The 9,237-nt window shown below is 42.2% G+C and overlaps 1 protein-coding gene across 12 annotated transcripts in view; it reads right to left on the bottom strand.

The window, feature by feature from the left end:
* The window catches only part of LOC105471806 (myb-like protein A), a 504,277-nt gene that overhangs the window by 40,813 nt on the left and 454,227 nt on the right, over positions 1-9,237 (bottom strand). The gene's annotated exons all lie outside the window — the stretch shown is intronic.

Raw genomic sequence — 9,237 nt, 5'->3', positions numbered from 1 at the left:
GAAGATATTTGCCTTCACCTGATTTACAGTCAGGTTCGTTTCTCGCATCGTAAATTGACTCTTCTCTGTTGTCCTCACCAATTATTCATTGTGCTCATTTCACATATGACGCCCCTGATTTTGTAGCATTGGCCCTAACAGAATATTAGACAAAACTCAAGGAGGAGAAACTTGTGTGGGGACAGGGGAATAGATGTGTGCCCTTTGTAGAACAGAACTCTGTCTTGGGCTTCTTTCTTTATCCTATAAGGCTTAACTGTAAGAAGCTCACGGTATCTTCGTACAAGCCTTCTGGTTGACTGACAAATGTTCTCAGCAGGAATTATTTAAGAAAACAGATCTCAACATTTCTAAGAGCTAGTTGCAGTGGCTCATGATGAACAGAGAATTATGATTGGACAGTGTTGGAGCCAATTGAGACCATGTTACTGCACCCCAACGCTTGGCATAAAGCCTCCTGCATCCACTTGTTCATCCATCCGTTTTTCAGCTAGCTCTTACTAAATGAAATCCTGATATGTAGCTCTGTGCCACGTGTGTACTCAATATGCCTGTCCCAGTGACTCTTTCAACTCAAGCTTGCTCTCTGAGGACAAAATCATGAACACATCCCCAGAGCCACACTCTACCTCTCTCCCGCTGGAAGACCAGAATCCGTTTTCCAGTTCCCCCAAGCCCAAGCACTGTGACTGTCATCTGTCCGTGGGAGCCTTTAAGCCACTCTCCTAGCCTCCATCTTATTCCTTGGCCTCTTTCCTCCTCAGCACCTTGGAGCCTCCAGAGTTGATCTTACTTCTTCTCAAGTCCCCCTGGAGTCCTCATGGGCCCTGACAGACTCTTTAGAGATTGCTCATTTTAGAGCCCGAAGGCTTCCCAAAGAGCCCTCTATGAGGTTTCCAAATTTCTCCCAATTAAGATTAGCTTGTCTCTTCTGGCCGGGCACCGTGGCTTATGCCTGTAATTCCAGCACTTTCGGAGGCCGAGGTGGGCAGATCACCTGAGGTCAGGAGTTCAACACCAGCCTGACCAACATGGCGAAACCCTGTCTCTATGAAAAACACAAAAATTAGCTGAGTATGGTGGCGCATGCCTGTAATCCCAGCTACTCAGGAGGCTGAGGCAGGAGAACCCCTTGAACCTGGGAGGCAGAGGTTGCAGTGAACCAAGATCGCACCACTGCACTCAAGCTTGGGTGACAAGAGTGAAACTGTATTTAAAAAAAAAAAAAAAACATTAACTTGTCTCTTCCACGCTGGGAAGTAAGGGCCCTTTGCTTCCATGCCCAGCTTCCACCCTTGCCCTGTCCAAAATAAAGCAAAGTCCAGTCCCAGCTGGCTCCTCACTGCTACCTGGAGAGTATTTTCACTTGCACCTTACATCTCTGCTTGGCACCCTCAAGCCTCAAAAAGAGGTTTTCAGTGTAATATCATATTACACTAAATTTGAAAAAGAAAAAGTAACACCCACTCACCCCCACACCCAAATACAGCCACACTTATCATTTTGGTGGGTTCGACTGGGCTTCTCTTTCTTGTGAAGGTTGTCATGGTTATATGCACACAATGTTGTGCCCTGCTCTTGTCAAAAGCATATCTCCATGTTGCTACATGAACAATAGTCATCATTTACATGCATAACACAACATTAAAGCATTTATAATGAACTGTAATTTTAGCACTGCATACACCTATCAAAATGACAATTAACACTCAAGTGATACTTTCCTCCATATTTCGGATTTTTTTTTTTTTGTAGAGAGGGTTAAGAACCCTCTTGCAATTCTTAACACATCATGATAAATTGCTCTCCATGGGAGACTACAAATGCATACTGTCAAGAGCAATCTGAGAAGACAGCAGTTTTACCATATCCTTCCCAGCACTGGGAATTGCAATGGAAATGTTAATTTTCGTTAATGTATCAGGGCAAAAGATGGTTCTTCATTGATATTCATTTCAATTTGATTCCTAACACGGTTGTTGAATAGTTTTCATAGACCAGTTATACCAGCATGGGTATAAGCCAGCTAAGTGCTCTGCTGTCTTTCCCTTTGGTTTCTATACTGTGGAAAGTTACTGTTCATAGAGCTTTTGCAAGCTTGTCACCTGTGCCATTGATGCCAGGCACACCATATTTTGTAGAGCCAGCTGTATTTTTATTCTGAAGTGGCTTCCCCCTTTCTGAAAAGGGACTTGGCAAGAGTTCCGTTCGGTCACAGTGAATTAGACACCAACTTTCCTTGTCAACAGAAGTTGGCCTGTTGGGCTAGACTTGGGCACCAACCAGGTGCTACCTCCTGCTTGGCTGCCCTCTCAGTGACATCATCTATACCTGGAATGCCCAGTGGGTAGGAAAGAATCTGGCCTGCCTGGACTGTGTCTGGTCACAGGTCAGTAGAATTTGAGGAGCGACACAGTGGCGAAGCCCCACAAGGACTGGTGGCCTGACTCAAGAAGGCTCTAAACCATTCATCCTTCTCAACTGCCACACCACCATACCTGGCCCATCAGTGCTGAGAAGGTGAGCCAGGTGGGGACCAGAGTGTCACTAAGTCAAGCATGATGAGGCAGAAGGAAAGGTCTTGGCATACAAAATATGCCCTCTGTCCTGAGGCAGAGCCATCCGTTTTGTATGCTCAATCAACATATCTGTGGCATTTTTTTGCTGTTCAACCACCCTCCTGAGAATGTTCATGGCAAAACAGACCCTCCCCACAGGCCCACCTTCCCTTTCCCTGGCAGCAGCCTCCTTGAACAGAGTCCCAGGGAGGTAGAATAATAAAAATTACAACTTCCCCTATCAGGAGGAAGGTTCGCACCCTCCTGCTGACAGCCTTTGCCTGAAAAGTTGCTTGGCCACACTATGGCTTCCTTGGGCTTCTGGGGCTCACTGTGGGGCTGCCTATCTCTCTCCACACCACACACACATTTAAGCTCTTCACGGGGTCATCATAAGCGGAGAAGTCTGAGATTTTGCTTTTCTCTCTATCAAAACTTTATTGAATGTCCATCATGTGCTAGACTTTGCAGCAAAGCCAAGTCAGACTTGGCCTGCCCTCTGGGAACTCACAGGCAACAAAGTTCGTGATCAATGTAATGTCAGCTAAGAATTTTACTAGCTAGGCACAGAACGCATAGAAAAGATGAGGTCAAGCCAAGTTTCCCAGAAGCCATGAAGCCTGAACTGAATTTGGGGACTCCAGAAAACAGAAGACATAAAATTGCAAAAGGTCCTGTGTTCTCAAAACGTTGTCTTAAAAGCTCTCAGCTTCCTGAAAGATTTCAGGCAAGCCAGAGGCGGGAGTTAGCAGGCATGGCTAACTTTGCATTTAGGACAGATCCCCTTGGCATCCACGTTGGGCACAGATGGGAAGATAGGAAGGCCAGGGGAATGGTCATACCCCAGTGAAGAAGTGATGAGTGCCTGGGCTCAAGCATGATCCGTGGGGTGTGGGAGGACAGTGTGGTTTTCAGGGGCAGTAAAGAAGAGGGGCTCCCCAGCTTGGATTTGGTGGTGGTGGGAAAGGGAGGATTTAAGATGATAATCCAGTCTCCTGGTTCAAGCAGTGGACACACATTTGGGGGAAAGAGGACAAGTTCAGTTTTGCAGATGCTGTATTCTGGACATCCAGGAGACATTCGAGTGTGTCCTGAGTGGCACAAGCCCAGGACAAGGACCCAAGACTGCAAGGCAACGTGTGGTTAAACCCATGGCTGAGTCTATCACTGAGTGGGACCACCTAGGGCCTGTATAGAAGAGGTGAGTCCCAAGGCCACAGCTGGGATCCCTGACCTCTAAGATGGTAACAGGAGAGAAGGACAGTACAAAGAAGACGAGAAATCCTGGCCAGAGCAGGTGGACCAAAAAAGGGTTTCTGGAAGAAGTGTCTACTGGGTCAAACATTACAGGAAGTTTAAGTAAGAAAAAGACCAGAAGTGTCCACTGGTTGGGACAAAGAAGAGGCAGCAAGTATCAGTAGCTGGTTCAGGAAGATTGGTTGTGAAAGGAAGGTGGGATGAGAGGGGGAAATGTGGTCAAGAGAGAGGTTTTGTCAAGATGGGGGACTTTAGCACATGTAAAGCATAGAGGATTGCTTTAAATTGCAGTTTACAGAAATGCAGCAGGCTTTTCTGTCTCAAGGGAGTGGCATAGTTTCTTTTGCATCTTTTTAAGCTTGCAAGTCTCTGGAAAGTGAGTTTTCTCCATCAACACATGGAAATAGAGGGCAGGACAGAGTAACAGGCATTGTACAAGAGAACAACAGGAGGATTGAAGGGGAACCAGTGGGAGGGAGGAGGAGTGAGCAGAAAGGAGGTAGAGCTCAAAAGGGAGAGGAGAGGACCTGAGCATGTGTGGAAGAAGAGAGGTCATGCGAAGAACTTCTCAGGGCAGCCAGGTATGGCTTGGCAGACTGGGGATGACTAAGATTCCATTTGCAGTTACCTGCTCAGCCAGGTAACATCAACGCCCAGTAACCGTCAGTTATGCCCAGTCACTTTTGTGTGAGTAGAGTTTGGAGGTCTTTATTAGGGACAAAGGTTTAGATCAATGTGTGGAAAAAAGAAGAAAATAGTCATAAGAATTAGAATATGAACGAGAAAGAGAATTCTGCTTCAGTCAGTGCAGGGGTAACTGAGTGTCTATTTCCCCCTGACGGCAAGGAGGGTCTGTCCATTTCATTGGCTATATCAGGAGGGAGGCTGGCAGGTTTGGGGCTCCAGGTACCTGATTCTTGGTTACAGAGGGAAAAACCCAGGAAAAATAGAAAGGTTGAAGAAATGGGTCAGTTTCTTCTGTCTTCGTGCTGCTCCTTCCGTCTTTCCTCCCACAGCTGGAGGACAGCATCCCCCACCCCACACACTCAAGTTCCTTTCCGGCTTTCAGATGCTCCCCATCTGCCCTGGAGGCAGCATCAAGCCCTGCAGGTGACTGGGTGCAGGTGATTTGGTAATTTTGGCAAATTACCAATCACTATTTCCAAAAGTCAATTAATTGAAAAACAATTTGCTGAAAATTAATTTTCTAAAAGATTAATTTCCGTGAGAAGTGATCTCTGGAATTCACCCAAAAGTTGCTTTGGTTAAATACTTTTACAATTATCACAATTTGTGTGCTCTGGTGTTTAAAACACTGAGGATTCCCGATTCCCTCCCCCCCAGCTTTGGTTTTCTATTTCACTTATATTTAGCAGTTTAGTGTCCAAGTATCAGGTACGTTTTCATCAGCTGTTTTGCTGTGGATTTCTCATTCCATCCCTGGTAAATGTCAATTTCATGTGGGTTTCTATATTTCAGGAGCGGGACACTTCTCAAACACACAATATTTTTTTGGTGTCAATAGATGGGTTTTCCCTCAACCGCATTTATTGTCAATTCCAATTTTAGACTGGTGTCTAAATTGGACTATAGTTCCCACTTTTGGATTTTGTCATTGGGGAAGTTGTCATGGATATGTGAAAATTAACATGCAGAAAAAACTTTTATTTGTCTGACTGCCAAACCACTTTGGAAAAAAAAAAGATGATGAAAATTGGTGTAAAATTGCACTTGAAGGGCAAAACCATCTTTTCTGAAAACCAAAGGTTAGAATATGAAAAGCCTCATGAATTGCCAAAACCTTTATAGTAACTACTGAGGAGTAGTCAGCTTTTGAAACATGAACCACATGCCTATAAATCTGATAGAAAACTGTGGTAGAGAAACTAAAAGTGCAACATCTCAACTAAATATAACCAAAGGCCAAAATGTTGGGAAAAAATCATTAACAGATTTCGAAACTTTCTATGAAACACATATTCTTACACATTTTGTAAATAATTACTATAAAGAAGTTTTTAGTGATTTGGGAATTTGTGAAATTGTCATTTTGCAAATTGATTTTTAACATAGTGGCTTTTAGGCAATCAGTGACTGTGAGAGTGTGACTTTTAGCAAATGTTCTTGAGGTCAGGAGTTTGAGACCAGCCTAGCCAACATGATGAAACCCTGTCTCTACCAAAAAATACAAAAATTAGCTGAGCACGATGGTGCATGCCTGTAGTCCCAGTTACCGGGGAGACTGAGGCACGAGAATCGCTTGAACCCAGGAGGCGGAGGTTGCAGTGAGTCAAGATCGTGCCACTGTACTCCAGTCTGGGCAACAGAGTGAGTGATACCCTTTCTAAAAAAAAAAAAAAAAAGAAAAAAAATTGCTAGCACGGAAGCATTAAGCCAGCACCACACATTCTACACATTCAATTCCTGTGGCTCCCTCCTGCTTTGAGCAGTCTGGGGATGCAACTGGGGCCAACCCAGTGGGCAATGCATTGAATGCAGTGACATTACTAACATCTGTTTCTGACCCGTACTTCAGCTATGACCCATATATGACCTCCTCTGCTCTCAGGCTGAAGTCTAGGCACCTCGTGGGACCCTCCAGGCCTCACAGATCTGGCTCCTCTACCCCGTGAGCCCAGTGAACACCTCTCGTATGCAGGGCCCAGCGTCCGACCTACTCTTGAGATGCACCCCACCACACTGCAGTTGGTGTCCTGTGCACTCCTCTCTAGTGTGTCACCTCTGAAAGGTAGGCACCAGCCAACCCTGGTCACCATTCACAGTAGCACAGCTAAACTGGACCAATTAGTGATTTTTAAAGTTCAATGCTTTGAGACTTTTGCTTCTGGAAAGATGGAGTAGATATATTTTTCCTTATTCTTCTCACTAAGTACAACTAAGGTATTGTATAAAACAAACATAAGAAGACTCTGAAAGATATAGAGAAGAAGACAGCCAGACTAGGGACCTCAGCCTCCCAACCCCAGCTCCCCGGGTAGTGTCAGGAAGGCCAAGTGCAGACTCTGGATGAGACTTTTGCTCCTGCCTGGAGATAACGAGCTGCTGACCCTCCTCCATGCAGTGTGAATGGAGAACACACAGGGAGTTTGGGCTGCCCCCCACAAGGAGGAGGCACCCAAAATATGTGCAGTAAAAGCCAACAGAACTGAGAGGAAAAATAGACAAATTCATCATTATCATTGGACATTTTGCTACCATTTCTCTACAAATGATATAAAACCAAGTAGAAAATCAGCAAGGATGAGGAAGAACTCAACAACATCATCAACCAACAGGGTCTAATTGACATTTCTAGAACACTCTACGCAAAACCTGCAGAACACACATTCTTTTCATGTGCCCGAAGACCATACACCAGGATACATTATATCTTGGGCTGTAAAACAAGCCTTGACAAAGGTAAAATAATTGAAATTATACAGAGTGTGTTCTTGGACCACAGTGGAATCAAACAAGAAATCAGTAACAGAAACATAGCAGGAGAATCTCAGATACCTGCAAATTAAACAACACATTTCTAAGTAACCCATGGTTTAAAGAGGAAATTCTTCAAATCAATAAGCTAAGCTCTGGCCTCAAGACACTAGAAAAAGAAGAGCAAAATAAACCCAATGCAAGCAGAAGGAAATAAAAAGATTGAACAGAAAGCAGTGAAAATGAAAACAAAGAAACAATAGAGAAAATCCACAAAACAAAAGCTAGTCCTTGAAAAGGTCAATGAAGTTGACTAACCTGTAGCAAGAGTGACAAAGAAGAAAAGAACATATAAATTGCCAACATCAGGAATCAGGGGATATCACTAAAGACCCTGCAGGCATCAAAAGGTTAATAAGAAAATACTATGAATAACTCTAGATACGTAAATTTGACAACTTAGATGAAATGGACCAATTGCTTGAAAAGCACAAACTTCCACAATTTATCTAAAATGAAATAGATCATTTGAATAGCCTTATAACTATTAAGAAAAATTAATTTATAATTTTTAAAAGCCATAGGAAGAAATTTATAGGTTCAGGGGGTTTTGCTGGAGAATTATACCAAATGTTTACAGAACAATTAACACCAATTTTATACAGTGTAATCCAGAAAATAGTAGAGGAAGGAAAGATCATCTCCTAATTCATTTTATGAGATCAGTATTACCCTGATGCTAAAACTAGGAAAGGACAGTATAAAAATGAAAATTATAGTCCAATGTCCCTTCTGAATATAGACATAAAAACCTGTAAGAAAAATATTAACAAACAGAATTCTTTAATACAAAAAATAATTATATAACATGACCAAGTGGGGTTTATCCCAGGAATACAAGGCTGGTTTAATATTCTAAAATCAATCAATGTAATCCATCATATTAACAGGCCTAAAGAAGAAAAATCACATCATTATTTCAATTGCTGCAAAAACGACAAACACAAAATTCAATACTCATTCATGATGAAAACTCTAAAAAATTTGGAGCTGAAGGAAACTTCCTCAACTTGATAAAAACATCTACAATATCGTACTTAGTGATGAAAAATGTAATGCTTTCTCCCTAAGATCGTGAATAAGGCAAGGCTGTTTAACATAGTACTGTAAATTCTAGCGAGTGCAATAAGACAAGAAAGAGAAATAAAAGACATGCAGGACGGAAAAGAATTAAAACTATTGCTATCTGCAGATTACATAAAGGTGTGTGGAAAATCCCAAGGAATCTACCAAAAAACTCCTAGAATTAATATAAGCTCAGCAAAGTCATAAGATCAACATAAAATTAGTTGTATTTCTATATACTAGCTACAAACATATGGAAACCCAAATTAAAAATGCAATACCATTTGCAATCACACAGAAAAAAAGAAAACAAATACTTAGGTGCAAATCTAGCAAAACATGTAGTTGAGGGGTTTACATGCCTAAACTACGCAATGCTGATGAAAGAAATCAAAGGCAATTGAAATAAATAGAGACACCCATCACATTCATAGATTGGAAGACAACAATTCTCCCTATATTCATACAAAGTTTTAACAAGATTTGCATTAAAATACCAGCAACCTTTTCTGTAGATAAGGTTATTCTCAAATTTATATGAAAAGTCAAAAGAACTAAACTAGCCTAAGCAATTCTAAAAAAAGGAGAATAAGGGAGAAGAACCAGTCTACTCAAGGCCAAGGCTTTCTACTTAGCAACAGTGATCAAGACAGTTTGGTATTGGCAGAGGATTAGACACACAGATCGGTGGAACAGACAAAGAATCCAAAAAGAGACCCAGAAAAATATGACCAAATGATTTTTGATGAAGATCCAAAATGGATAAAGAATGGGCTTTTCAACAAACAGTGCTTGAGTAACTAGGGAAGTGTGGGCTTACAAAAAAAGGTACTTTATACCTAACACATTACAAATTAAAAAA

This window comes from Macaca nemestrina, chromosome 13 (assembly GCF_043159975.1).
Source record: "Macaca nemestrina isolate mMacNem1 chromosome 13, mMacNem.hap1, whole genome shotgun sequence".
In the NCBI taxonomy this organism is placed as follows: domain Eukaryota; kingdom Metazoa; phylum Chordata; class Mammalia; order Primates; family Cercopithecidae; genus Macaca; species Macaca nemestrina.
This window is presented reverse-complemented; position numbering and strand designations above follow the sequence as displayed.